Here is a 6000-nt window from a genome sequence, read left to right as displayed (position 1 = left end):
TCACAAAAGACCCCACAACAACGTCAAAGAACTGCAGGCCTCACTTGCCTCAGTTAAGGTCAGCGTTCATGCCTCCACCATCAGGAAAAGACTGGGCAAAAATGGCCTGCATGGCAGAGTTCCAAGGAGAAAACCACTGCTGAGCAAAAAGAACATCAAAGCTCGTCTCAATTTCTCCAGAACACATCTTGATGATCCCCAAGACTTTTGGGACAACATTCTGTGGACCGATGAGACAAAAGTGGAACTCTTTGGAAGGTGTGTGTCCAAGTATATCTGGCGAGAAGGAACACTGCATTTCATAAAAAGAACATTATACCAACTGTAAAATATGGTGGTGGCAGTGTGATGGTCTGGGGCTGTTTTGCTGCTTCAGGACCTGGAAGACTTGCCGTGATAAAAGGAACTATGAATTCTGCTGTCTACCAGGAGATCCTGAAGGAGAATGTCCGACCATCTGTTCGTGTACTCAAGCTGAAACGAACTTGGGTTCTGCAGCAGGACAATGATCCTAAACACACCAGCAAGTCCACCACCGAATGGCTGAAGAAAAACAAAATGAAGACTTTGGAGTGGCCTAGCCAAAGTCCTGACCTGAATCCTATTGAGATGTTGTGGTATGACCTTAAAAAGGCCGTTCATGCTCGAAAACCCTCTAATGTAACTGAATTAGGACAATTCTGCAAAGATGAGTGGGCCAAAATTCCTCCAGGACGCTGTAAAAGCCTCATTGCACGTTATCGCAAACGCTTGGTTGCAGTTGTTGCTGCTAAGGGTGGCCCAACCAGTTATTAGGTTTAGGGGGCAATCACTTTTTCACACAGGGCCATGATGGTTTGGATTTGTTTTCACCTTTAATGATAAACCCCTTCATTTACAAATTGCATTTTGTGTTTACTTGTGTTGTCCTTGACTATTGTTTAAATTGGTTTGATGTTCCGAAACACTTAAGTGTGACAAACGTGCAAAGGAACAGGAAATGAGGAAGGGGGCAAACACTTTTTCACACCACTGTAAATTCCGTCACGGAATGTAAATTTCAAAAAGAAAAAATACTGAAATTAGCAGTGTTGTCAGTATTTCAGTTTAACATGTTTCCTTAATATCTGATAAGGCACTGGTGTCATTTTTGGATTTATTACAGTACAAATATTACATATTGGACCTTTAAAAGCATGTTTTTAAAGAAATAATTATATATATATAATAAAACAAATTACCAACTACCCCCCCTTTAATTTTTTTTTTATTTTTTATTCTTTGTTACATTTGCATTATTTAAGCAACCTGGAGTCATAAAAACACATCGACATTTTTACCATGTTTAAAAAATAATTCATATTCAATAATGTCCCTCACTTCCAATAACTTTCAACAGAAAAGGAAAAAAAATACACCACGATGCCACAATGTTATCCCACATTCCGAGGACAGTCAAGGACTGTTTGCCTCTTATCATTTAAAAACACCTGTGGTTACTAATATGAAGAACTTCAATAACCTGTGGCCAGCCTCAACCTGAACAATACACTACCTAGTGCTCGGGAGCAAATTACACACAAACCCACATCAAATACATGGCTCTTACAATATGAGTGACCCCTTTTACAATAGTCATTTGATCCATATAGTTGAAATAAAAATACTGATTACTGCAGCTTTAAGTACAATTGCATTAGTCTGTACATTTAGCAGGTCTACAGCTCAAAGTTAAATGAATGTTCCCTGAATGAAGCTACCTGTTAGACTAGGCCTTTTCTATCAGTGTCCTTCACCTAAAGCGAGCACACTCAGAGAACCTGAAAGTCCCTATTCAATCAGGTGAAGTGGTACATGTAGGAGGATCTTTGTCAACTAACACACTAGAGAGTTTAAAGCCAGGACCTTTTGCATGAGCCAACAGTTTCCTGAAGAGAAGTTTGATTTACTGAAAAGAATGATAAGGCTGAAAATAACAGCTCATCCCCTCAAAATATAACTTGTATCTCTTAGATTTTTACACTGACTGACAGCTGGTGTAGCTAAACATAATTATATATAATAAATGTACACCCTGTTCAAATTAAGGAAGAATCTTTGAGCGACAAAAGGGGAAAGTAAAAAAGGATTTCGCTTTATTTTCAGAGCTATTTACATTCATTTAGAGTCAAAGATACAAAGCTGTAACTCCTATGGGTTAGATTTCTACATATTGGGGAAAAGGAGGCTTGTGGGAACATTTTGATGTATAATGAAGTATATGAAGAGTGAAAACTGTGGGACTGAAACCACCCCCCTTCTCATAGAACCAAAATTGAATTTGGATATATTACAGTACAACTTTGAAAGCTGTACGGTTTCCTAAAATTGCATTACACAATGACATTAAAATGAGAGTTCTACTGTGTGACTTAATTGAAATTACCAGACTTTTGTGTTTACCTCACTGTGTATATCAGGTTGACCTTTTCTCTTATGCATTATTAACTTTGAACATGACGCCCATTTTAAACTATGTAAACCTTTAACCCACAGCACACTGTTTTGTGATGAATTGAAATGTCTTTTTATTCTCTAAATTGAAGCTGACATAATTCAGAATACTTTGGTTATGAAAAGTTTTTAAAGTTCAAATATACAGTGAATTCAGAAAGTATTCACTTTTTTCAGATGTTATGTTGTAGCCATTTAAATAAATGTTTCTCCACTCATATCAATCACACTTACATGTACAGGTGTGTGCCTTTCAAAGTCAGGTGGACTCTAATTAAGGTGTAGAAACATCTGATCAAGAGAAATGGGAGGCACCTGAGCTAAATAGTGATGTCAATGTGATATTTATTTTTTTCTTTTTCTTTTTTAAGACATTCTAAAATCCTGTTGTCACTTTGTCATTGTGGGGTATTGAGTGAAGATTGATGAGGGAAAACATCTATTTAAATGATCATAGCACGAGGCTGCAACATAATAAAATGTTGAAAAAAGTGAACGAGTCTGAATCATTTGTATATCTATTTGAGACCTTTTTAATCAGACCTTTCTCTTCTCCATGTTAAATGTGAGGGTCAGTGCGATAGAGCGATCTTGTAAACCTTGTGAAACACTGACATCTTCTATTTGATTTGATTTCTGGCAATCATGCACAACATATTGATAAGAGACTTTATTAATCCCACACTGGGGAAATTCCTGTGCTACAGTAGTTCAAAAGAAAAATGTACACACATCAGAATAACACAAATACACATTAATTAGACATAGGAGAAAACATATACATAGACTATAGGAAATGGAAAAATAAAATTTGTTATAATAATAATAATAGTAATAAAACAACCGTATTTACACAATAAACAACCTTATATAAACAGACAGTATATAAACACAGATATACAGATGAGTAAGGTGTGAATGAATAGATGACATATTGCACCGTTGGAGGTGACAAAGAGTAATAAATAGATAAATGTGCATAGTGCAGAATATTGTCCAGTGATGGCTCATATTGCAGAAAGAGCTAGCAGTGCTACATTATGATGTTGCATCAAAGAGTCTGACTGCTGCTGGAATGAAGGACCTGCGGTAGCGCTCCTTCTTGCACTGAGGGTGCAGCAATCTCAACAATATTTAGTTATAATACCAAAAATCCTAGTGCTTATGATATAAAATAAAAGCATTTTTCATTTTCAATTCAGTAACTGAAACACTGACATTGAATTAATAATGCATTTTTCATTTACATTCTCCATGATGTTCTTCAGCAGCCTGTAGATATCGATCAACACTCCAATTAAAATTTAAGGATCAACAGGACATCTGATGCTGAATCTACAGACTCCACAGCACAGAGGATTCATTATTTACTGTGTAAATACTTCAGTGGACATGCAACAATAATATAAAGAACTTCTTGATGTTACACTACAGGCAGCAGCGCTGTCTCTCTGCTTCACAGCTATGGTTTTCAGAGTTACAGCAGACAGTTGTTGTTGCCCATACAGCGCATGACTCACCAATGCGCACACACTGTATTTCCACAATTGTGTTCTCACAAGGCAATCTAAGTAATGAACTGTGCGAAAAACCCATCTGTGTTGCATTTTCAATTTGGCACATCTCTGCGATGCCATTAATGATGTCGCAAAGACACATTTGTATGCAACGTGATTCACCATGTAACATTTTTTTTCACACAACTCATTGACATGTGGAATCTCATGATTGGATTTGGAATAAAGTTGACTGTGGTGTGATGTCTTCATAAACAACACATTTAGAAGCCACAAATAACAATATTCATAAACAGATATACATAAGAGTATCATCAATATATGGAGGATCCAGTGTGTAAAAGTGTTAGATCTTATTAACATTTCCCTGCATAAAGAAATTATTGTTTTACTATCAAATTGTATTCAATTTTCACAGTTCAGAGAACCAAGTGTCTGGTAGGAAGAAAAAAAAACGTTCTGCTGGAATAATGCATTTTGTATCTTTAGAAGCAGTAACAGGTTCATTTGGGATAGCGTGAAGAACTGTGTAGTTAAGTTTTTGTTAGTTTAGCATAAGCAGCAATAGCTACAGTGAAAATGACAAAGTGAAGTTAGCAGCGTTACCTACTCAATTCTCAACGGTAAATCAAAAAGACACAATGGGATATGGAGTGTGAGAAAACAAATTACTGCACAGCAATTAAAACCTCATTATGACACAAAATATAAAATGTGGCTGTTGGTCTATTTCTTAGTCAACTTAAAAACTGCTGAAAATGACCAAAAGTCGACAGCTTGACATTGATTTGTTTATCTCCAGTTGGATCGAGTGGGGCAATACTAGCTTTAATTATGACAGCAAATCAATTCTTCACGCATTATTGCAAAACAAATTCACAACATACTTAAAATTTAGTTTATCCCAAGCAGAGCAACAGAACAGTGGTTATATTTATGTTTTACATTTGCAGAAAAAATTATACAAAACATAATTCAGCCTCTCTAGAGGCCTGTGATTTTGGTTGAAAATGCTACAGGTAAAGTTACAGGTATTTCTAGCCTTAAAATCTTTCATTGGCATGAATATGTTTTGCATGTTGGGGGCAGCACCAAACCGTAAACCCAACACTGACACCATATAAAGTTGTTATGGTGAACATGTTAGCAAACAGTTGCCTATTTGCTCATCCAGCAGACACAGAGGAACATTAGCATTTATTTGAAGTCATGTTTCTGGTCACGGAAAGTCTAATTTCCTTCTTTTAGATACGTTTAGGTCTCAATTTAGCTAGTCGCTAACTTTGTTTGTCTTTTTGCTTGATGCAGGTAGTGCGCTGTAGGTTTTTCAGTGTTTTTGTTGTTGCCAAAAACAGCTGCCTGCTGATGCTGGAATCAAGGTTAGAGTGAATCAAAACATGCAGTTGTGGGCCATAAAACCAAAACAATAAGCTGAAAGACGCTAAAACGCTCTGCAGAGCGGAGAGGAACTGCAGAGTTGGGTGATAAGGGTTAGAGGGTTAGGGTTAGGTTTATCTGACGGTTCAGAGAGACTCCTTCCACATTACACATCATTTCACATACTGCTAATATGAAACTATTGATTAGTCCAGTAGTTGATAAGTGACAAAAAAATGATTTACCTTTTAGCCTACTCTCACACTGTATGAGCACACATTCACAAATCCTAAATACCTCATTTTAGAACCAAAGTCATTGATTTTTTTCCACAAGGTGCTTTGCAAACATGGCACCACAGTGTTGAGGTTGAAAACAAACCTCATTCCTGACACCGCAATGCGATTGCAGCTGTGTTTGTTTTAAATTAGAAGAGGTAATGTATTTGACCTGCAGTATTCAGTAATTCCAACTACACCGGTTTAATCCCATCTCAATTAAAACAGCAGCCACTTCACTCGTATAGACGGCCTCGAATCGATCACATCCTTTAATTTAAAAAGTCATTAAATCAGACCTGCGAGCTGTACTGTAGGCCATCACTTTGGATCCCTCCCCCCTCGTTGGATTGTGC

The sequence above is a fragment of the Perca flavescens genome, chromosome 22 (genome assembly GCF_004354835.1).
Source record: "Perca flavescens isolate YP-PL-M2 chromosome 22, PFLA_1.0, whole genome shotgun sequence".
Classification (NCBI taxonomy): Eukaryota; Metazoa; Chordata; class Actinopteri; order Perciformes; family Percidae; genus Perca; species Perca flavescens.
Note: the sequence above shows the minus strand (reverse complement) of the source record.